Genomic DNA, 26,227 nt, shown 5'->3' with positions numbered 1-26,227 from the left:
GGAAAATGAAGACATTTGTCATTGAATCATCACTTTTTAAATGTGAGGCGTATATTACACAGGTTTATATGAACTTTAAAATGATGACATAATCTTAAAAGTATCAACAGATATTATTAATATTGTTTATGGTATCCATTTTGAAATATGCTGAAGTAAGAGGCATCTTGGTGATACAACAGAATCTTAACAAAGATAGATTGGGATAAATCAGCAAAAAATCTTGCAGTAAAACATATTCTCCATTTTCACATGCACAAGAAAGATAAAAATAAAATAAATAGATGTTTCTGAAAATGTTAGTCAAATTTTTGTTTATTAAATTTTAAATGTACTAATGGAGAGGCTAATCAAAGGAAACCGATGCTGATCCCTCAGTAAAACAAGAAATTCATTTGAGTTGTGAAAATTATTTTCTGAAATTATCTAGTTTGTCTTTTTCCGTTTTTATCTAAACTAGCTTAAAATGAACTGTACCGTTTTATTATGATAATTTCTTGTATTTTTTAATGACTAATGTATGCACAGGTGAGTAAACACTTCTATTTTGTACATTAATGTTGCAACGGCACCTTCTTCCTGAATTAAAAGCTACATTTGAGCACCCATTTAAAGTGGCTTATTTGATGGGAAAAAATATTCTCAGCAGAGAACAGATTGCACCATCAGATATTTACATTCAAACATACGAAAGATATTATTTTTTCTCTGCAAATAAACATTTCAATGTATAAGGTTTTATTTTTCTTGTTTACTATAGTAACAATGATTGCCCTACAGCTGACGTTCTGAGACATGATGCTTATTTCAGCCATTTAACTGTCCCTCGTTCAGTTTAACTATTAAAGTCATGGTTACTTAATAAGTTACTCTCAGAGGTAAGCGCTAACAACAACGGACAAGATAGAGAATTCTGTTGTGTGAAAACTTAAAGAAAAACTAAAATGAACTTTAGACACAACTAATTTTGATATATTTTCATTTCTTTTTTAACAGTAAAAACAATGTATGTCACATTTAAATATTGAATACTTTTATTATTGTACTGAGTTTGAAATTTTATTAACTTTATTTTATTATTAATTCATGTGGATGGAATGGCAGAAAAAATGACAAACATTGTTTTTTTCATTTATCAAAATTTGTGAGTACTGGCATCTCATTTTATTCCCAAATAGGCAATGACTTAGAGCATAGTATTGGGTGTTATACGTGCAAATATTTAAACAATTTAAAAATTTTTCTCAAACTGCTTTCATTTTAAAGAGATGATGTGTAGACCATTTTTTAAAGAGTGAGTAACTAATAAACATTTACTTTACTAGCCCACTGCAGAAGCAGGCTGTGAGGACTGACTGCGGAAGTAGTTTCTGTTGGCTGGCACGAGCTCTCCTCTCAGGAAATCTTCCCAGTGAAACACAGAGTCTGACATAATGAATCATATGAAAACTTGGACACATAGAGAATTCTAACTTCTCCGAACCACTTTTCCCTCTGAAATTTCACACTGTCTCCAGAACAACTCTGTGAGATGGTTAGGGCAGTTTCTGTTACGCCTTATTTACATAGTTCTCTTCCATCTCTAATAATCTTGCTATGTTTACGGCCATCATCTTGGCTCAGGGCTTTACTACTTAGCACATGGGCTATGAGAATCTGCTCCTTTCTGGAGCCCCTGCCTCAATCTCTCCCCACTGCCAACTGCTGTTCAGAGTCATCTTAATCCAGGGCACTGAGTGTGGCATTCCTTGTCTTCAAAACATTTACTAATCTTGTTGCAATCTGCATTTCTGTAAAGTCCTTTATGTGATCTTGATATGCATCTGATTTGCTAAGTGGTTTAAAATATTCAAAACTCACTAGATCCACTTGGCTGTCTGTGTAGATGAGGCCAAGAAAAGAAACATAGGCAAATAGTAGGGTACATAAACAAACAAAGCATAGTGTAATATTTCAACAAAAAAACCCCAAATCATTGCAAAAGCATTTCATATTTGATGAAGGGCTTACCAGCATACTTCTAGTTAGGGAAATTTAGATGTAAGATGTTCAATAATGAAATGATTGTAGCCTTCTAGAATGTTGACTGACAGGTTTTGACCTGCTAATGAAATTGGCATAATATTTTAATGAATTATAACTGATAAAATGAGAATAATGAGATTTAGAGTTAAACTAAATGGGACAGATTACGTGGGAGATAGAGTTAAATTTCTCATGAAAGTTATCTGATGACAAAGTAATTACCAAATAATTACGTAGTAAATTATATTTTTTATCTCTACCAGTGGGAAAACTCTCTCAATTTGATGATTAGCTTTAAACTTTGTTAAATAAACTTTCAGTAAAATTAGTCAGCCTGTCAAAAACAGATTTCAAAAAAATTTAAATTGATATGATGTACTAGAAGAATGAGGATGGATTTATTAATCATCCTAATTCTACTTTTATAAGTTGCAACCTCCACCAAGTTACTTTGGTTACTGACGTGATTTTGTAATTTTGAATACATGAGGATATTGATCTGGCAATGCTATAGCCAAGAATTTTGCATTTCTAAGGCTTGGGGACCACTCTCTCTCTCTCTTTCTCTCTCACACACACATACCTTACACATTAAATAACACGCACACAAACACTCACACACACACACCTTACACATTAATAAATTTTTACAAAATTTCAAAATTCGGGAAGACTGAACCAGACCAAGCCTAATACTAGTATCAGTGGTTTCCATGATATGTGTATTCACCAGGATCTTTGCTCACATTTCTCCTCATTTCCCCAACAATAGCCACCCTTCAGACATCCTTAGTTGATGAATCTAACTATTCATTTCCTTTGATTCTGTTCCCAGGCTGAGAAGAGTTACTTGATAAATCCCCATGCTAAGCCAATAAGCTTCACAAAAACCTTATGCTTTCTGTCTCCATTGGAGCCCCACCCCTACCCCCCCACACTTACTCTTGGTCTATTCATCTGTTTCTAGTCATATTCTCTGCAACAGACTTTAGTAGCTTTTCCAAAGATTTGTTCCTCTTGTCAATGGCATACTTCACCCTCCCAATGCTGCCAAGAAGAAAATATTGCCATCAGACTGGACCAGTTCTGGACTTTGCCTCTGTACTCACACATGACATCATCCATCCTGGCCCCTTTTTCTCCTGCTCAACGAAGAAGAGTTGATTGTCCTTTCTCAGTTTAATCATTCCATGCTTACCCAGTGTGGTAAAGAGAATAGTGGTCCCCTCAAAATGTTGACATCTTAATCCCTGGCATTTGTGAATTTTTTACTTTACATGGCAAAAGAGACTTTGCAGATGTGATTAAATTAAGGATCTTGAGATAAGGATATTATCCTGGATTATCTGGGTTGGCCCAGTTTACTCAAAAGGGTCCTTATAAGAGGGAGGTAGGAGGCTGAGTCAGCAGAGATATGAAGATATGACATTGAAGTAGAAGAGGGAGAGACAGAGATTGAGAGAGAGAGACTGAGAGAGATTTGAAGACGCTATGCTGCTGGCTTTGAAGATGGAGGATGAGGCCACAAACCAAGAAATGCAGGTAGCCTCTAGAAGCTTGAGAAGGCAAGCAAATGGATTCTCCCCTACAGGCTCCAGAAAGGAGCACAGCCCTACTGACATCTTCATTTTTAGCCCCATAAACCCATTTTGATCTTCTTCCTCTGACTTCTAGAGCTGTAAAATAATAAATTTTTGTTGTTATAAGCTACCAAGATACAGCATCAGTAGGAAACTAATGTACCAATATCTCAGTTCCCATCACTTATACGGGAATTTTATCCCATTATCTTCTCTATTTTTTCTACCGTCAATTTTGCCTATTCTTTTAGCTCCTTCTCCTCAGCTTGCAAAAAAAAAAAGACTTCCGTTACCCTTCTGCTCAAACTACTGTCCTTGTATCTCTTACCTTTCAGCATCATTCTTATTAAAAAATAGTTTGTCTTCCATGCCTGCCCCTCACACCTTGGTGATCTATTCTCTGACTCGTGCCCTGCTATGAGGGGCTTTTCCACCCTCCATGCCAGTTTCTTCTTATTTGACGTATTTAACTGAGCTCTTCTCTCACCTGAGTCACTTCAGTTTTTGACAGTAATGGCCTGTTCTCTCAGGGCTTCTAGTTATCATTTTTATCATTGTTTCTGGGATTCTTCACAGGCTTTTCTTTCCTTGAGAAAGACAAGGCCACTATTTCTATGTCGGTAGATGACTCAAGGTCTACTCTTTTCTCTTTCATTTTGTTTTCTTTGTGAGGAAGATTAGTCTTGAGCTAACATGCCCTGAGCTGACATCCATTGCCAATCCTTCTCTTTTTTTCTGAGGAAGATTGGCCCTTGGCTACATTTGTGCCCATCTTCCTCTACTTTATACGTGGGACGCCTGCCACAGCATGGCTCAATAAGTGGTGCGAAGGTCCACGCCGGGGATCTGAACCTGAGAACCCTGGGCCGCTGAAGCGGAGTGCATGAACTTAACCTCTATGCCACCAGGCTGGCCCCTCTCTCTTTCATTTTTACTTTCCATATAAACCATGAGTGAACCCATCTACTCTCGGGGTTTTAATTAGCAGTTACAAGTGGACAACTTCTAATCAGCCAGTCCCAACTTTACTCTTGAATTCCAGATGTATTTGTCGACTAGACATGTCTGCCAATATGCTCTAGGCACCCCAAACATTATTTAAAACTAGAGAGATTCTTCTCATTTTCAGTGTCTCAGAAGAAACAAGGAATCACCCTTAAATCCTCCACCCTACTGATTCCTCTTCTCACTGTGCTCGGTTGAGTCTATTTCACTAATAATAACCAAATTAATCTTTGTACCCCACAATGCTTCCACTATTTAAAAGGTCATCTCATCTTTTCTCTGGAATATTTAAAAAGCTCCTAACTGGTCTTTCTACCACAAATTTTCCTCACCTCTAAACCCATCCTCATCCTGCAACCAGCATGATGTTCCTAAAGCTAAATCTGCCTTGTTCAAAGATTTTTTTCTATATTCATGTTGCCAAAGGTAAAGTATACATTTCTTAACATTGCCTTGAAGGGTTGTTCTGTTCCTCTGGCTAACTTCCCAACCTCCATCCTCTCCACATCAGATACCCCGTGCTCCAAACACAGAGAGCACGTCCTTGCTCACTAGATCTGCCTGATCCTTTCTCAATTACATGTCTTTGCACACATTCTTCCTAAAATTTGCTTCCTGCCTTCTTTACCTGGCAAAATCTGCCAATCTGCTCAAACATCCCCTTTTCTTTGCAGCTTTCTCAAGTAGCCAGAACCAATTACTAAATATATGTTTTCAGATCACTCTGTTGTTGTCTATATTACAGCACTTAGTGCACTGCATTATAATTATTAGTTTTTGTATTCTATCTAACTGGTCTTGGAATTGTTTGAGGGCAGACTGTGTCTTCTTAATGTTTATATACCTAGTACCCAACACCATGCTTAACACATGGAAAACATCAAGTAAATGTAGCATGGATCAACAAACATCACAAATTGGTGTGAACAAAAGATCATGTAATGATTTTCTGAAAAATAACACTCAAAGGGTCTCTAAAAACTAGGGGAAGCCATGAAAGAATTGATTAGGAAAGGAAACATGGTTCATGTGGCAGTGGAAATAACAGTTCAAAAATTTGATGTTCCTTGTGAGGAATGCCCTCTACCTTCCCTGAGGTGGCACACACCGATGAATAGGGTGCCCTCTGTGTTGTCAGGAGATAACAATCTGCAAAGAAAAACAATCATGTGTCAGTTTGGTGGAATAAGGGACTACAAAAGCTATGATAGGTGAGTATATTGGAGACTAGAATCATACAAAGAGAGAGGTAGTGAGTTCTTTATGGGGTTAGATAAGGCTTCCTAGAGGAAATAGTTAAATCAAATTAAAAAGCAACATTTTTGAGGGAAAAAAGCAAATATTAATACCTGAAATTGTAAAATATAAAGTGAATAATGCATTAAGTGGAGTTTAGTTTTTGTGTTCCTCTTGTAAGCCAATTGAACACATGTTATATTCATGTGAATTTGTATGTATTCAAAAGCTATATTCTGATTGAAAATTCTATTACAAATTAGTGTGTCTCATTGATTTTATTAAGCAACCATATTGAATTTGTGCCTGGCCAGAGGAGAATTGAAATATTTCATTACAAACTCTGATCCAATTGTGGTGGGAAGAGTTCAAAGTATGGAGTCAGGTGAAGTGATAGAGCTCTCATTGGGCCTGGAGTCATTTTACAGAATATTTGAACTTTGTTCTTATTCCCACATTCTCTAGGAATGTGATCAAAGGCATTTAGATCTCTCAGGCCATGTAGTTTGAAACTGATAGTCACCTCAGAGAACAGACTCTAAAAATTCTATGGGGACATCATCAGAATACCATCAGTCAACTATTATTGTAAATTAAACAAATACTCCTGATAACAATCATTAAAATTCATACAGATAATTAATTCAATAATTTTACTCTGTAGTTATTTAGTCCCATTGAGGGACTGAATTTACATGCTAACTATTTTTTAAGTTATTTGTTGCAATTTTGATACAGAATGAGGCTAAAATGTCCACATGCACTTGACATTGTATTTTTTTTCCAGCAGGATACATCTGCTTAAGGAAGAAAGTTATCATTATACCTAATGAAAATCAGATGGTTTTGAACTTAGCTGTATCTGAATAGGACATGTTCCCAAGACTTATGTGTCTTCTTTGCTGGGAGTGTCTTAGCTGTTCTTAGGTTTCTGTACTTTCACATTAATTTTATAATCAGCTGGTGAAGTTTCTCTGAAACTATGTAAGATTTTTATTGAAATTGCAATTAATCTATAGATTAACTTAAAGAGAATTGAAATTTTATGTCAATTGATGAATATGGTACATATCTCTATTTGTCTCCTATTTGTCTTAATTAGGTTTTAAATTTGTCTACAGAAAGGTCTTATAAAATTTTTGTTAAATTTATTCCTAGGTATCTATTTTTACTGCTGTTTTGTTATTACTGTAAATGATGTCTTGACTATTTCACTCCTACCCTAGAAAAGCCTATCCAAGAATTTTCCTAGCATTATTATTTTTAATTGCTAAATGATTGGAATTAGGTATTATTGACCAGAGAAAGCATAAATAAATTGTGCTGTATCCACACAATGGAATATTGTACGTAGATGAAATTTACTGAAAAACAGTATATATAACAATACCAGTGAATTAGAAACAAAATGCTGTTTGGAAAAAAAAAATTCAGAGAGCTACATGCAATATATCATTTTTATAAAGTAAAAAACAAGCAAATTGAATAGATAACGTTTTAACAATATTCACATATATGGTAAAAGTGTTTTAAAAAACAGAAAGATAAGCTCAAAATTAATGAAAACAATTACCTTTGTGGATAGTAAGATGTAGGATAAAATTAGGGAGAAACAAAAAGTAGCTTCAAAAGGAGAGATAATATTTTAGTCTTTAATTTGGATGGTGGTTCCTGTGTTTTCATTTTATTATTATACTTCATTAGTTATATATATCTTGCATATATTCTTTTGTATGTATCAAATATTAGATACTGTTTTTCAGGTAAGAGGAATAGCTCAATGACTTTTAAAAATGATTAAGAATTCACAAATGAATAATAGACCACTAAGAATTACTGTAATTCCTTTTACTACTAATTTGTAATCCTCTTATACAAGGCTACCGTGAACACCAAATCCTTGGAAAACGACTTTTATGAGCTTCGTATATAGCCTTAGACATAGCAAGAAATATATTTTCTTAAAACATTAAATTGATTCTGTGATTGAAAATATAATGCTCTTTGAAATAAATAAAATATGGCAGTATATTATTAGAATATCAGTATCATAATACTACTTCCTTCAAGTCTTTACAAAATTATCATCTTTTCAATGAGGCCTACTCTAAATATCCTATTTATTACTGCAAACTGCTCTCCCCATCCTCTAACCCTGGTCTTCTTTTTCTTTCTTCTTATTTATAGTGCTTAACATCTTTGACTATACTATACTTTACTTTACTTATGATATTTATTGTTTAATATCTATTTCCTGTCATTAGAAGGCAGTATAGGAGCTAGCTTCCAAGATGGCCCCCTATGCTCCACTTCTCCTGGTATTTGTGTCTTGGTATCGTAGTCACCCACTTTGAATCATAGATGACCTATATGATGAATAAAACACTGTAGAAGTGGTTTTGTATGACTTCCAAGGCTAGGTTATAACAAACATCTCAGTTTCTACCTTGTTCTCTCTTGGATCATTTACACGAGGGAAAGCCATCTGTCATATGAGCACACTCAAACAGCTTTGTGGAAAGGGACATATGGGGATGAACTGAGGCTGCTTGCCAACAAATAGAAACAACTTACTAGTCATGTGAGTGATCCACCTTGAAAGTAGATTTTCCAGCCCTAGTCATGCCTTCAGAACTGCATCTCTGGCCCCCATTTTGACCATAACTTCATAAGAGACACTTAGGTGAGTCATCCCTGAATACTTGACCCACAGAAACTATGAGAGATAATAAATGCTTATTTTTTAAGCCAGGAAATTATGATTTAAAATTAAAGTCCTAAATATGATTATAAAATTCTTTGTTAAAATCTCAGAAAAATATAAAGTGATAAATCAGAGAACTATTCAGTTAAATAATCGAGCTTTGTTCTCACAGACTCAGCTTAAGGTAGAAAATATGTTATCTTGAAGATGCTTATGGGTGTAACTTTTGTCTAATGAAATGAACTGAAAAGTGATTCACAAGGGACCAAAGAAATTTTAAGAGAATTATACACACAAGAACACTGCCAGCTTGATCTGAAAGGGTCAGAGACCATACAGAATAAAGATAGAAATTTGAATCTGCAATCATTTTACATACAGGAAGAAAACTGGTAAAATTATTCAGCGGTAAACACAGGCTACATTTCCCGACAAAGAAAGAGTGACTGGAAGGCTAGACCTAAGGGCCCAGAATGTAGAGCAAAGAACCATAGAGAATCATGGCCTGGCCTTTACGTGTAATGAAGGAACTGGCAACATGTGCCTTGTGGGATTTCAGAATTGCTGTGGACCAGTGACTCCTACTTGCCTTCCATTGTTCTTCTTTTTTATTGGGACGAGTTTCAAGTGGTTATCCTCTGCCTATCCCAAACATTGTATGTTGGGAGTGTGGTAGACAGGTAACTTGTCTGTTTAGTTCATAGGTCTTCATATTGAGAGCTCAGAACTGGATCCAAGGAGCCTCAAATGAGGCACCTGGACTTGACTTAGATGGTATCATTTGGAACTTTGATACTGTAAGGGAATGAGATTTTTTGGGGCCTTGGGAGGAAATGAGTGTTTTGTATATGGGAGGAATTTGATCATCATAGACCAGGGGCAAACTAAGATAGCCAGCCTCCAAATTTGCCCCCAATATGTTTCATGTTCATGTTCTGGTAGTCATGCCTTGTGGAATCTCCACCCACTCTGAATCATGGATAACCTGTGTAACCAATAGAATATTATTAAAGTAATGTTTCATTTATGACTTATAATGTAAGCAAATTGTTTTGTTTTGTTTGTCAATTTTAATCTCAGGTGCCTAGAAGATTTCCTGGTACAAAGCAGACATTCAATAGATATTTATTGAAAATAAAGAATAAATAATATTGACAAATGTTTGGCTCATTATAAAACTTATTTTGAAACAACTTGTATTTTGTTATTCTTTGTTCATGCTATCTGTGAATTTTAGCCATCACCCTTGACTTTGATGACAGTAAGAGAGATCTAAAGCACATTTTTTTTTTTTTGAGGAAGATATTAGCCCTGAGCCAACATCTGTTGCCAATTGTCCCCTCCTTGCTGAGGAAGATTGGCCCTGGGCTAACATCTGTGCCCGTCTTCCTCTACTTTATATGTGGGACGCCTGCCACAGCATGGCTTAATAAGTGGTGCGTAGGTCAGTGCCTGGGATCCGAACCTGTGAAGCCCGGGCTGCCAAAGCAGAGAGCGTGAACTTAACCACTACCCCACTGGGCTGACCCCCTAAATTATTGTTACGTTCAGTGAGGAGGCAAACAGCTGTCTTGGGGAGATAGCAACCTATCTCTATATCACCAGCACAATTTACCGTCTAATATATGATCATCTGTTCTGTTTTCAGCTACTGCTCATGTGTATCTGACTCCTATCACTTACTGCAACACTGGAGGCTTCTTCTTTCTTGACTTATCTTACTTGACTATGTGGTACTGAGACATAGTCTCTTTTATATACAGCTGCATTAAGGTACAGCTACTACTCCTGGCAGCTAACTATTGAGCATTTACCATGTGTCATATATTATAATATTTAATCTTTACAATCCTATGGGTCAGTACTATTAACTCCATACTAAGAAATGGAGGAAAATGGGACATAAAGAAGTTTAAAAATTGTATTAGCTATTGCCAGAGACAGAATTTGAACAAAGGCAATTAGATGCCAAAAACTGTGTTCAGTGAATATCAATTCACCATGCTATCCTGCCTTAGATTTCAAGTCTTACACCCTGATTTCAGATGCATGGCCTTGAAATGCAATGAAACCAAGAGGGATCACTGAGATATACACGCTGACTTATATTCTGAAGATCTAATTGTCTTTCACATCCTTTGGCATGCTCTGAAGAAGAAACTTTGACTTTTGAATAGAATATCTACTAGTATTTTACAAAAAATGCATATTTATTTTAATATTACATACAGTTGATGACAAAAAGTAATCCTCATGGGCCAATTAATCATGGATAAATTTCTCATTTTTGTACCAATAAATAAATATATCAAAAGAGGTTAGCTTTTATGGAGAAACTAATTTGCTTGAGTAGTAGTTAATTTTAACAATGTTGCCATGATCAGAATCAAGGGCCAAACCAAAGCCTTCACTACATCGCCACGGGGCCCAAGAACCAAGAATTTATAAAATCTTTCACTAACAAAAACTTTTACTAATCCTACTCAACAAAAACGTGATTTAGTGTGCAAACTAAATAAGAAAACAAACAACGAAACCAATCTTGACTTCCAGGTGATTGGTCATTGAAAATTATGAGCAACTTGGTTAGTTTAGCTTATAGCTCTAGACTTGGGAGGCAGTGTGATTTATTGGGAAAAACGATTGGGTAGAATCATCAGATTTCATCCAATTTCTATAGAAACATAGATATATTCACTAAGTTAAGCCTTAATAATGGCCACAGCAGAATAAAATTTTTTTCAATGACAACACAAAAAAGGATTATTTATTTAGAATGTTCCACGTCCCACACAGGTCTGTGGGGGCTGTGGGGAGATCTGATTGACACAATCACTCAGTGACCCAGGTCGATGGAGACTCTACCTCCTTTTGGGTACAACATTTGGACCAAATGATTCTTAAGACCATAAAGTCTTAAGAGATAGCACTAATATCTGGATCACCAGTGGATGTGCTTCCATTGTTTATTTTCTCTCCTCTTCTTTCGTCTTGCTAAGTACTTTTGTATTTAATGCTAGACATCGTGGATAAAAATCTATAGAGGTTTCAGATTATGTTCTCTCCTTCCAGAGAGAGTTCTCTGCCATTGTTGACCAGAGAGATTGGTAGCTGATCACTTTACCTCAACTAGGTACTGGGAACAGTCACTGCCACATTGCGGCTCTGAAAAAATCCAGTCTACCACATGTTCACACCTGTCCCTCCAGGGTTTTCAAATAGGAGTCATTGTACTCTACGTGGCTCTTCTCCCTGGTAGGAACCAAACTCTAATTTTTGTCTCATGAATTGTTTGCTTTTCAGAGGCTTTTCCTTTTAGGTTTTTAGCCTGCTGACACATGATGTTTTAGTTTTAGCCATACCATCCATGTTCTTGAGGCTATATAAATCTCTGCTTCCACTTTCTTTTTTCTACCATGGCAGCCCTCCACTAGAGTTTTCTGCCTCCTATCAATGCAAAGAATCATCAAAAGATTCCAAATAAAAGTAGCTGCAGAAGCCAGCTCTCTTCTTCAATATTCTTCTGTCTCCAGAGTCTTAGCCCTTATATTTTTCTTGCCTCAGAAGCTTCTTACCACTTTCAAGCAAATGAATGCTATATTTTATTTTCCCTTTCTAATTGTTCTAGGTAGAAACACTAGTCTGCTGCTCAGCTATTCCATCACTTCTCAAATTAGAATTCCTAGGGAAATATATGGAATATTTGGTAAGCACTAGCTATCTCTGGCACAGTCCAATAAATTTTCCTTTTTCTCATATATAGAAAACAGATAAGTCCTCTTCAAGTGAGACAACCCAATGTTCCAACAAGTTACTGAATCAAATCCAAATCCGTATCTCCAAGAGACATGCAATTACATTATGAGTCATCTGGAGCCGGAAATGCGTTAACTGAAAAGACAGGTTACCTACTCACTGTGCACATCAGTGTACAAAAACGGAATAGGAACAAGACAACTGTAAGAAACAATCGCACAGGGAAAGAAAGAAGGCTGAGAGGCACATAGCAGTCACTGTAAGCAATTCTGGAGTCCCCCTGGACAGGTGTTTTACGACCTCCTGCCCTGAGGTGGCAGAGGTTCCTTGTTAGGTTTTCTGTTGGGCTCTGAAGACTTCCTATATCTATTGGTCTTCCTATTCTTTGGCTCTGCCTCCTGGGATGCTTCTTCTTTTCTACTATTCTTGGCTCATCTAACATAGAAATTGGAAACTATGCCCAATAAAACACTTTCTCAACTCACTTTCTCCCCCATAATTTTGAGGGCCCACAGTATTTTCTTGTTTGTTTATGTTTTAAGTTTGTAACAATCCAAGATGTTGTATAGTCTAAGCATAAGATAAGCATTCCTTTGAAAATGAGGTAGGATTCTGATTTATTTGCTTCCAGTCAGTTCCATGAGTCATGATTCTGCTGTCTGCTTTACTTTTTTGTTTTCTTGTTCCATGTATCTCTCTCCACATGTTGGAAGCTATCTTGAGGTTCTCTAGAACATATGTGTCAGCCACATCCACTGTCTGATCTTTTCCCTATTTCATTTTATTTTATCCGGTAGAATACGTGTACTGGCCTTTGTCTCTCAAAGCCAATTTTAATCTATTCTCTTACTGTCAGAATCTGAAAGCTGTCAGTTTTTCCAATCATGCAAGGCCCAAATTTCTGCTCGCAAACTGGCTAATTGTTTTTGTGCTAATCACTTTCTTGTAATATATTGTCAAACACAGCCAACAGCAAATAATATACATTCTTTCCCTAGAACTACTGTTGGTTTGCAAATTGGCCCCTGTATGCAAAGGGCAAGCAGAGACTGAAAAAAGAGGCAGACCATTCTAGATTGGTAGATGGCAATTTTAATAAAGCCCCCCTATATATGAGGCTTGTCTTGAGCTGCTGCAAGACACGTAGATTTCCACACCAGCCCACCAGCATCTTAAAAGTTTGTATAGAGGCCTTAACTGAGTTCTGTCACATATACTGTCCAGATGGTCTCAACAACATATTGCTCTCTCATGGCTGTGTCCTTGAAAATGACCCCCACTGTGGGAACAGTGGGCAGAAGCTACATTCCAAGGATTGGGGAGGGGGTGAGGAGCCTTCTGTTACCCAGGTCCAGCGAATGGGTTAACCGGCAGTCGCACTCTCTCGATGACCTCCTCTAACAACTACAAATTCAGTAGTACATAATCCTTCTCTTACTTTATCAGTGTTAACAAATATGTAGCCTATGCATAATTGTATCTCCATCTTTCTAGCTCCTGATATCAGTTACCTTTCCTTATGACCATAGGTCAATGTCAAATATTTTAGGTTTTGTTGCCCCAGGAGCACATTTCATGCTATGTGAGTTGGATTAAGTAATATCGACTGATGTAGCAGACAAACCCCATAATCTCAGTGTTTCAACAGAACAACAATTTCTTTTCTTAAATTTCTTTTCCAAGGCAAGTTGGTGGGAGAAGGCACTCTACGTGTCACTGAGGGACCCAGGTTGCTTGAGAAGCCATGGTTTGGTAGGTTGCCACAGGAGGAGGAGAGAGATGGAAGCGGTACACTGATCTTAAGAGCTCAGCTGAGAAGTAACGTGTCACTTTCAAAACTTTTAGGTCCTCCTAGCTCCAAATTTTGTTGAATTGTGCTTAACCAATAATCTATGGTTTAATGGTTCCCTTGTAGATAATATCTTTAAAATATTGACAGAAATGTGATCTGTCCAATCCAGATTACTTATTTCATTTTAAAGCAATGAAAAGTCCCTCTCTCTCCACAACCCCACCCCCCGAAATTGCACACATTTCTTATGCACTTGAGCATTGACTCTTTTCGCCAGAAAATATTTAGACTGCACTTTTCTAGTACGTATTGCTTACACACACAGTAAAGTAAGTTAGAGTGAGAGCAAATGAAACAAAATGGCCCCCTACTTTTCCCCATACTTTTGAAAAAAAATGCTAAGTAACATCTAATATAATAAAATTTTTATGAATTCAGGGACCAAAATTTCTTCATTCAAACTCTGGGCTGTATTTATATCTTAATCAAAATTGTTCATTTTGAGGAAAGGGTAAGATTGATTTCCATTGTTATAACAAGGGATGATGTAAATATCTTTTATTTCTATTTTCTGGTGTTATGTTGATATAAAAAAATCTCTATTTTCTCACTTAAAATGTGACATTTTGTATTTCTCTACAGAACGAAAAAAATCATTTTGTATTCCTTAGCTTGTGTCTCTAACTATATTTATTTCTTATGGTAGAAAAATTTTTATGTTCTGTTTAGTTTAAAAGTCTTCAAGGATTAAAAGGAGAGTAAAAGAAACTTTTTTCCTAATGTTTTATGCAATTTGTGTAATTTGGATTCTAGAACAAAGGGGGCAATTTCCAGATTGATTTTGTGTGTGTGTGTGAGTGTGTGTGTGTGTGTGTGTGTGTATGTATGACTGAAATATTACCTTTAAGCAAAAAAAAAACTTGCCTTTCTAAATGAATAAGAATAAAAGCTAAGTGCAATATATTTTTTCTGGAAGCGGGACACTGTTATTATTATCATTATTATTATTTTTTTAGCTAATATTTTTTAAATACAGAAATCTCTAAGTGTATAGTTTTGTAAGTTATATGGCAAATTCAAATGATTACTTTATTAAAGGAAAGGCCCAAGACAGTAAGCGTGCTCATCATCTACAGAATAAAGTCCAGATAACTCAGCAGGACATGTGTAGGATAGCCCACCACTCCAACCCCATCTCTAGTTTCTCATCATATCCAGCCTTGTGTTACTAAACAACTTGCATGTCTCCCCAAAGGCCACACTACATGGGAATTCCATAATAATGTCTGCCTAGCATTGCTTTCCTTCTCCGTTTTTTTTTAATAACTTTTTTTCCCCCCAAAGCCCCAGTAGATAGTTGTATGTCATAGTTGCACACCCTTCTAGTTGCTGTATGTGGGACGCGGCCTCAGCATGGCCAGAGAAGCAATGCGTCGGTGCGCGCCTGGGATCCAAACCCAGGCTGCCAGTAGCAGAGCGCATGCACTTAACCGCTAAGCCACGGGGCCGGCCCTCCTTCTCCTTTTTATCTGAGGAACATGTTCTTTACATTAAGCACACTTACTCAATTTGTTGTTACATATTTATTAGTGTGATTATTTGGTCCATGTCTGTTTCCTCAAGGAGACTGTGAACTATGTGTTGTCAGGGAACTACTGAGTCTGATTTGCTCATCACCGTGTACCTGCATGTGGCATGGTGCCTGTCATATGGTAGGTACTCAGTAATTGTTTGTTAACTGACCAAAAGAATGAACTGTCCTTGTTATCTGTTTTGGGGTATGGGACAGTAAAGAGCTGGACCTAAGATTACTACGGGAAAGTGTAGTTGCCAATTTCTGAGGGATGTCTTTTTAGTTTTTATGGGTTTTTTTTTTTGTTTTTACTTTTTCAAATAAATAGGAGAGATAGCACTGTTTGTCGAACACTCATTATATGCAAAGTGTTGAAGTATGTTTCTACAGATGCATAAGCATTCACTCCATCTTTTCCTTAGAGGAAATTATAATCCAAACAATGGCCAGGGTGATTAAAAATATGAAAAATATACAAGATAAACATAATTTTCTGAAAACTGAGTTTGTTTTACTGCCAACACCCAAACCAGTAAGTCAGAATGGTCTTTTTCACTGGGTTTTTATTTTTTTGCCCAAAGGAATTTTATGGTACCTATTAGGAATAGTACATTGTAAATACTAACTTGGAAATGTATATTCATTTCCACCTCATTCAATGAATGAGAAATCCATAACATAGCTATGATGAGGAAGGGGGATAGAAAGAAACCCTCACTAGGAGAACGTCAGGAGGTATTTACTCCTGATTCCAGAGGGGCCTTCTGCCAAGTCAAGTCCTCACCATGTATTTCTTAACCTTCTCATGCTTTATAGGATAGCAGGGCCAATCTTAGCACTCACTGCCACCTTAGTGCCATTTTTTGAACCTATTTTGATTTTCTTGCCTAAATATTCCCTCAGTGAAAATGAAAAGAAATGTAGGTAGAAAATGGTGAGTGAAGATAAAAGACTTTGACTGCCTCTTTCCAAGTATGCCCCATTATTGCAGTAGGCAAAATTTGACCAGGCATATACTGATCTTTTCTATGGTTGGATAGTATCATTCATTCAATAACAAATATTTTTTGAGTACCTGTTAAGTACTGAAATGATTCTAGGGAATGGGGATGGAGCATTGTACAGACAATAATCCCTACCTTCATGGAGCTTATGTTGCACTAGAGGATCTTACTTTCTAGCGTCCACTCCAGACACTAGACCACTACACTGCTGTAAAAGTTATTTTTCTTGCAAAATCCATTCCTCTTTATGCTTTAAAGCAAACTTCTATCATAGTCTAGTGGGCATATGAGGACTTATATAGTTTGGTCTCTACTTACCTCTTTAACCTAGTATTAATTTTCTGAAAACAACACAAATTTATTATCTCACAGTTCTGTAGGTCTGAAGTCCAGATTGGCTTAATTAGTTTCTCTGCTCTGGTTTCACGAGACTTAAATCGAGGTATCAATCATCCTTGGCTCTTATCTGGAGGTTCTGGAAAGAATCCATTTCCAAGCACGTTCAGGTTGTTGGCTGAAGTCAGTCCCTTGCGGATGTGGGACTGAGGTGTCTGTTTCCTTTCTGACTGTCAGTCAAGACAAGCTTTACCTTCTGGAGCCACATTGCCTGGCTCACGGCCTCCTTTAACTTCAAAACCCACAATGGTAAACTGAGGCCTTCTCATGCGTTAAGTTCCCTCTTTTTCTTCATCTAGCTAGAGATAGTTCTCTGCTTTTAAGGGCTCATGTGATTAGATTGGGTTCATTTAGGTAATCCAGGATAATCTTCCTATTTTAAGGTCAGTAACCTTAGTTACATTTGCAAAGTTCTTTCTGCAACGCAGTTTAACATATTCACATGTTCTAGGGATTAGGGCATGGATATTTTGGGGGTCATTCATTATTCTGACTACCACAAACTTCAATTCTGGTCATAATCTATCCTTTCTTCTTACACTCCCATTCTCCATCATGAAAATTTTCTTTTATATATTTTAAATCCCTACTCAGGTTAAAGTAACTTCTTGCAATGGCTCAGTGCCTTTGTCTTCTTTTACTCCCATGCTCCTCACTTTTTTAATTTGGATGTCTTCTATCTATGCTCTTTTCAGGCTCAGCTAGGAGAGCTTTCTTCCTGGAGTCCATGGTACCTGTCCTGGGTCTCTCGTAGAACTATGAGCATTATCTGAGCGTATGTATTGCAATTACCTTTTAAATTACCTCTATCAGTAGGCCAGTGGCTCTAAACTTGTAAGACAGGGAGGTATCTTAATCCAGCACCTAGCCCAGGCCTGAAATAAAGTAAATAGTCAAGAAATATTTGTTGAATGAATACATGACTAACCATTGTGTTGTAAGCCACTATTTGTTTGTTTCTTGAATCAGACTTGAACTCCTTGAAGAAATGATTTTGTCCTAAATGTCTGTGTCTCTGATGCCTACCACAATGCGTAACACCTGCAGTGGTGCAGTAAAAGTTGACTGATTGAGCACAGCAAAGGGAACACTTGCTTTTTCACAGAATAATCAACTGGTAAATCAACTGTCATCAATTTACAGATTTTATGTTAATGAATACAGTTATATATTAAACATTTAGAAGTTTGTTTAGGGTCCATGAATCTAAAGTCAACCAAACTAGATGATTTATTGGCATAAGCTTTCACTTTATTATTAATTCAGCTGTTTGGGTCTGAGTATAACTTTTCTCTCCTTACAGTGAATAAGTCCATTTCTGTTCATATTTGCCATATTTTCGGTTATTTCTTCTGAATTTGCATCCTTATTTCCTTACAAAAGAGTTTTAGGTTGGCTGACGTTTTATTTATGTTAAAATGTCAAAAACTACACAGTGGATTTATTCACTTATGGAGTTCTGGCTCAGTCAAATTGCTCACATCTCATGGATATATTTTTGTTGCTGTTGGAGTTCCTCCATTTATTTACAGGATAAACATTCTGTTCTTCTTAAACTTTATCTTAAATAATAGTTTCACATGTTTTCAGGTAACATTAGTTATAATTTTTAAATGGCATAGATGATTTTATATTGCCTCTGAATGACAAAAGAAGTATGAACTTCGCATAACGAATATTTATCATGTGTGGATTGTGTCTCCTTTGTGAAAATTAGAGAGTCATATATTATGGAGGCTATGTGTGCTCTGCATTAATAAAATTATTTACTTAAATAGCACACCTCATTTTCTCACTATATAGGATAACAAAGTTTATTATGTGTATCTTTTTTTAAAGTACTGTCATTGTGGTATCTTAATGGCTTTTCCTATTCATCAGAAATTCTACCTTCGATTCCTCCAGGTTTGGCAAGAGATTGTTCACACTTTGAATCCAGACTCTAAGGGTCCTTAGAGATCACCCAGCCCGTTCAATGTTGGCCATTATGTACGCATTGCCTCAGGAAGGGCATACAATAGCAGAAAGGAAAGGGAAGAAAGAGTCTTTGAGGCTGTCTGATTCACTAGCCCAGTGGAGAATGAAAATAACACAAAGAGTAAAGAAAAAATAGGGAGAAAACATCATGAGTAAGAGCAGAGGGAGTAAACATGAGTAAGAGAAGTGCTTCCTGAAATCTAGACTAGGTAAATTTTTTCTTTCTAGGGAAGGGAAAGGCATAGGAGGCACAGATTTTGGTGACTCTGAAGGGGCTTTTTTGTGCCCTAACCCCTGGGCCAGCCTCCAAGGAGGGCTGAACGGCAGCTGGATTTGAGGTTGCTGAGAGCAATGAGTGCCTGTTCTCCATTTCTCTGGGGAGAACTCTCAGACGCCATGCGACTTCAACAAAAAAGGCCTGTATGGTGAAGCCTCCTGGAGTTGCGTTGGCCAGTGTGGCCTGGGAACATAGCAATGATTCTACTACAGCCTTGAAGGGAGTGAAAGTGACCAACAGCCTCTGGGCTAGAATAGTCTCATGGATATGAGCAAGTGAGGTCTTACAGCAATCTCGGAGGAATAGCTAACAGAAACATACATCTAGAAGAGAGTGAGAGTAATTTGAAGACAGTGTTCGGCCAGCTTACATCAAGATTATGATGTATCTGTTATCAACTAAATGTTTGCGTCCCTCCCAGATTCATGTGTTGAAATCTGTGTCCCAGTGTGATGGTATTTGGAGGTGGGGCCTTTGGGAGGTGATTAGGTCATGAAGGTGGAACCCACATGAATGGGATTAGTGCCCTTATAAAAGAGACCCCAGAGAGGTCCGACATCCCTTCTGTCATGTCAGAAGACAGCTGTCTATGAACCAGGAAGCAGGTTCTCTTCAGACAGGAAGTCTGCCGAAGACTTGATCTTGGACTTTCCTGCTTCCAGAACTGTGCGAAATAAATTTCTGTTGTTTACAAGCCACCCACTCTGTGGTACTTTGTTATAGTAGCTCAGACAGACTAAGACACATCCCCATATCCCATCTCCCCCCAAATCACACACACACGTTCCGTGACTTGACCTATGTAATACTTTTGAAGTTTAACGCAACCTGGAGGAAATTGAGAGACGAATATACAAAAATACTGAGACTAAATTTCTACTAATCTAGTGGAATAGAAATTAAGCTGACTTACAATAAACAAATACATAAAATTACAGTTCTTGTACACGTAAATCTGAGGACTTTGATTTTTACCCACTGCATTAAAAAATTTAAAAATGTGTTCCAAAGATTTTTATGTAATTTGCCCAATGTTATGCAGCAGAGAGAGATCCAGGTAAGATTCTAAATTTCTAACTTTTACTTTAATACTTTTTCTATGAAACTTCATTGACACAATTGCTAAATATAAGGGTAAGGCTAGTTTTTAATTGCAGTATAGCCAACTCTCAGACACCTCTTGGGTGGCTCTATATGCTCTTAGCATTATGTACATTGAATGTTTTTAATCTGTTTACTTGTCTAGCACCACATAGCAAATCTGCTGACCAACCCTTATTAGATTATAGTCAAGAATACAGTCCCAGTTTAATATTTACTTTTTTAGATGTAACCAAAGAAGTAAGGTGAATACTTTACTTCAATAAAGCTTCTAATTATATATGTTTATTAAAAAAGTATAGGTAACCTTTTAGCTTTTTGTTTCCATTTTTAGTTACGGTTTGTTTTCTCCGGATAATTTCTTGGTCGGTAGGACACACATGGCTACCACAGAATTTACTGGGAGGTCCCATCTCGTTAAGCTACCTGGACTTCTGTTGTCCAGGGAGAACATGGTTCCAAAGAACTGCTGCAGCAGAGAGATCCCTGCTCCCAGAGACCTGTGTCCTGCTGCGGCCTTTCCCCAATGTTCCCGGAGAGTTAAATGGAACGTTAGCACCACGTGCTGCAGGTCTGAAATGATTATATTGGTGTTAGATCACCAGAAAGGCAGAATGGTAAAAACATCACTGTTTTCATTTCCATTCAAACACCATGTCCAATGAGGGTTCTTCCTATATTTAAGTTCTTACCTGAACCGGTTATATTTTGACGTATTTAGAGAGAGAGAAGAGTAATTCCACAGAGATCATCGCAGCAAAATAAAAACTACAAGCTCCTCAGGACGCCTAAGGTGACGCTGTGACGGGACTTTGCATAGGCGTTTAAGTTTCCATTTGCATCCACCCGCATAGCATTCAGTCTTGATTCTTTTAAACTCACCAGGCATTTCCTTAGCTTATCTCCCTACATTCCTCTCTTCTAATGTATATTTCTCCTGATGTCTGACAAAATTAATGGGACAGTATTACAGGCTATCTCCATACTAGGTTCATACGAAGGTACAATGCGTCAGACACCCTCTGCTGCACTTTCTGAAGGAGTGAAGTTAGCAGCCACTTGTCTTCCTGTTGATGGTGTTATTTTCTGTGTGAAGAGGCCACTTTGATCAGCAGTCAGCAGGCTCCTTCAATGTGCTTAGATCTGTTGTGAACGTGTGTGTGTGTGTGTGTGTGTCTGTGTCTGTGTGGATGGGGAAGGATTTAAGACATATAAGGCCTGATCCCATGTTGCCACGATATTTCCAGTATCCTTGTAGTCACAAGACTGTCACACTCAAAAGTATTGTTATCTTGGACAATGCTGAACAGCAGTGAGCTCTGCTTATTTAGAAAAGATTAAAATCAGGCAATATATTTGGAAATATATTTAAAAAAGTGTTGAAAGTTTTTCCCCTTTCTCGAAACATTACCTTTTGCCTTAGTATTATGGTTATATATTATCCAAAGGAATGGATGAACAGTATATTGCCTTTCTTTGTCTTGCCACTATGTGGGAAGTGCTATAAAAATGTGAGTTATTGTTATTTTTGGTGTTATTATTGTTAATGACTATGATTGGTTTCATGCTTGAACCCCTTTAAGGGCTGTATATCTATTGGAATAAAATCTAAATTTTTTATAGTGGCCCACATGTCTCTACATGATCTGGCCTTTGCCTCCTTTTGAAGCTGCCTCTCAGGTTGCTATGCTTCATTCTTTTTCCCCTTTCAAGTTCTTAAATACGCCAAACTGTTTCCACCCTCACTGCCTCTGCAGCTGCCTTTTTTTCTGCCTGGAACACTTGACTACTAATTACTAAATCCTTCCCAAGTCTGGCTCTGTCTCTTCCTTCAAATCACAGCCTAAATATCTCATTGGACAGACCTTACCAAACTGTTTAAATTAGAACCCGTGTTATTCTGTCATGCAGCTGTCCGCTGACTCTTCTATAGTGATAATCTAGTATATAATTGTGCTAGCCATCTGATCATTTGTGTACTTACAGTATGCCCCTGAACCGAAAGCCCCCATGAAAACTGGGACTTGACGCTAAGTGACCCAGCGCCTAGGACAGTGTCTGACACATTGTGGGCTCCTAGTATTTGTTGAATGAAAAAAATGAATGAATAAGAAAAAGAGAGAAAGATGATGGGAAGAAAGAAGAAAGGAAAGGAAAGAATAAAGGAAGAAGGAAAAAGAAATGGCTTCTTCTTCAAGGTATGGCACAAAAGAGAGATGGGAACAGAGAGGTCTCCACCTCCATGACGCAGCACTTTGCCTTTGTCATGTTGGTGTCCTCAGCACTGTGCCTGGTGCTTAGGGCTCAGAAAAGTTTGTGGAAAGTATGAATGAATGAATGCATGAATGAGTGAACAGCTGTATTGCTATTTAATATCTGTCTAAAGCAAATACAATCAAAAAAATCAGGCGTCTTTCAAGAAGAAACCCTGAAGAACTAATGGTAAGTGGTTCTAGCGTGGCGGGCCCCATGATAAGAACCCCGGAGTGATTGACGCATGGTTGGAAGCTGTAAGGTTGAAGTGGCTTCAGGTCCAATGAAAAACAGACAGAGCTGTGTTATATGTATCTGTGACTTCGGAGGCTATTTCCATCTAAATGTAGATTTTCATTTTCTGTTTAATCTCTCTGTGTGTAAGCCTATCATGATTATGCCAAGATGAAGAAATACACATTTAAATTGCACCTTTTTTGAGAAAAATGTAAAACTTTTGAAAAGATTTTTTTTGTGTCCATTTGAGGGCAGTTTCAGCTTCGTTTATTTCCAAATAACACTAAAAATATGGCAATACTAAAAAAGATGGAAAAAATTACTAAGATTGTACTTGAAATGTTAGCCTTGGTTCTTACTTGTTCTCTATAGGTATGTTAGTTCAACATAGAAAACTCTAACCAGCATTTAGACAAGACATTCTTAACGTTTTTTTTTTTGGTCTCCAGGTATCTCTTCCAGCTACATAGTATTACTAGCTGCATAAAAATTGATGTCAGTCTGTGAGAGAATTCCTTGAATTGTTTTACTTAACATAGTAGAAAAAGGAACTTTCTAAAGATGAATGAACCAACTCCCAAGACATATCTTGTGAACAAACTGGCATTAGAAATGCTCATGGCATGGATAGACAGCCCTAGTTACCTTGGCGTGGCGGTCTTACTGTCCCTTAGCCTAGCGCTCTTCTCTTCCCTACTCAGAGACTGTAAGAAATCTCATCTCGTGATATCCCAGTGGCCTGAAAATTCCATATCTTGAAAGACGTGATATGCAAGGCACTCCATGGGTGTTTTATTAAAATAAAAGCAAAATCCATACACAGTGGCTACTCTGAACCAGAATATTAGTTTTGTAAATCCTACAATACCCCACGACGATATTTCCCAATCACCTTACAAACCCTGACATGCTTTTATACCCAGGTCCTCCACTGTCAAATCAAGATACCTTTTTCTCATCTGTCTGGGAAAATATTTAGCTTTCATGTAGGACTCTAGATATTAGCAAGGGGAGTCTGGGAAATCCATTGCTTAATTTGGCTAGAGATGGCTCTCCTCCCTTAGAAGTACAAAACTTTTATAAGAATATGACATCTAGTTCCTTCTCTTAGAAGCTATCTTGTTTACAGTTAACTGCTCTGAAAGCCAGATGCTTACCTGGAAGACCTGGGTCTACATCTGTTATGGAAGCTTTGGTCCACTACGGTCAGCAAGATGTGTAATAATGTTAAACCAAAGCACTGCATGATGAACTGTTGTGTGCAAAGAGTGGGGGTTAAGGGGCTCGTATGGGGTTGAGCTGTGACCAAATCAGAAAAGTTCTTTGTTTCTCTTATAAATAGAATGGCTTTGGTGTTGCTGGCACTGGAGAAGTTAGACAGGACACAAAGAGACAGCCACCAATGTGTCTCCAGGAGAAGACTGCATAAAGAGATGGAAATTGTGGACAGTTGATAAAAAACTGCAGATGTTGGAGGAAAGATTCTACATCGTAGTAGACTTCTGCCAGCTGCTAACAGAGGCAGACTGCTTTGCAATTAGTTGTGAACACCTTCGATAAAAGGAGTGACTATTTCAAAGGGACAGCTTGTGGCAAGAAAAGCATGGGATGGAGGAAGGTCAGCTGAACAGGAGAACCTGGCCCTGTTTGGGTAAAGCAGGCTAACAATTGGTGGTCTTCTATCGAATCTCACCCAGAGACGTCCTTTATTTGGCCAGCACAGGTTTTAAAAACCTGAATATGAATGCTTTTATGTGACACAATACTCCCAGTTATTATGTATGTCACTTTCTATTGTCATATATTTATCTCATTTAAACACTTATGTTACCTGCATGGTCCCATAGTAGTGTGTGCATTTGAACTTGTGAAACAAGAGGCATTTTTATATGTTCTTAGAGAGGAGAAATGAGATGCTTCTATCAAAGCATCACTAGAAGACTTTGTAGTTTGCTCTATGTAATTATGCTTAGATCTTCACATTAATAGTGAACAGTATATAGTTCTCATTACACAGGTATTTTAAATACATGCTTCTGCTGTTTATTTATAAAGTCTACAGTTAAAATCCTTTCAGACATTAGTTGTTAAAAAAAGAAGTCTGGATTGGTAGACCTCAATGCTCATGGCAGTTGAAATACCTTCAAATAATCCTGTCACAAAATGCCTTCTCAACTGTGATTTGTTTAGGCTTCATTATGCTGTAGATTATAATGCCTGTGTTTCTTCTTTTCTCTCTTCTTTTCCCCATTCTTTTTGGAGCCCAGCTTCTGCCCTGAGCTGACCATCATGAGTCCATTTTCTATTTTTCATCAGAACCAAAACCATGTCTCCCCAATCCTGGTGACCACCCTATCCCTCTCAACAGGGTGAACATCCCTTCCCCAAAGAATGATTTGTTCAGGGGCTAACAAGTTATCTCAATTTTTGGTTCTCCAATTACATCCTGAGTTACTGAGCACTTCTTTGTGAAATGCTTCCTGAGAGGATATATATATGCACACACATCCACAAACCTGTATACATAAATATGCATATACACAAATCCATACACATAAATACACGTGTGTGTGTGTGTGTTTACATATTCCCCTCCATAAGCACCCTTTATAGAGAAAGGTAATTGATAAGAACTTACCTTCCAGGTACTTGATCTACTTAACTCTCACCACAATTCTATCAGTTAGGTATTTCTATTTTTTAAAATAATTTTATAATTGAGGAACCTGAGGTTGGAACAGGTTCAGTACGTCCCCAGGTCACCCAAGTAGGGAATAGCAGAGCCAGGACGTAAATGTCTACATCAATTACACTTCTCTTTTACCATGCTATTTCATGTTGATCTCCGCAACACTGGTTAAGGCGGTTCAGACTTCACCTCTCTTTACCTTACACTGGAAAAACAGAAAGCACTGGATTTGATTATATATGCATATATTTTTACGTTCTAAACAAGGAAATAGAAACTCTACTAATGTTTTTTGTTGTGGTCATTAATGTAAACAGAGGAGTGTCAAGATGTTTTGGATGATTTCTGCTTAGTTTTAATGGGTTATAAAATCAGAATCCACATCTACTGAAGAAGAGCAATGAGCTTACATTGAGCTGGGCATCAAAACTAATAGATGGTAGCAAATCTTTGTCATATCTCTGAGACTTTTCTTGTCAATCATTAGCTGTCAAGATTGTTCCTCCTGTCACTTTGATTAAAGGTAACAAAGCTTGTTTGATGGAAACATTTTTTTTTTTTTGCTTGAGGAACAATGATATGGAGTTGTCTTCTTTGTCCCTGCAGACAAGCAAAAAATACT

This window comes from Ceratotherium simum, chromosome 19 (genome assembly GCF_057802395.1).
Source record: "Ceratotherium simum simum isolate JZ-2026a chromosome 19, ASM5780239v1, whole genome shotgun sequence".
NCBI classification, from domain to species: Eukaryota; Metazoa; Chordata; class Mammalia; order Perissodactyla; family Rhinocerotidae; genus Ceratotherium; species Ceratotherium simum.
The sequence above is the reverse complement of the archived record's forward strand: the minus strand, read 5'-3'. Positions refer to the sequence as shown.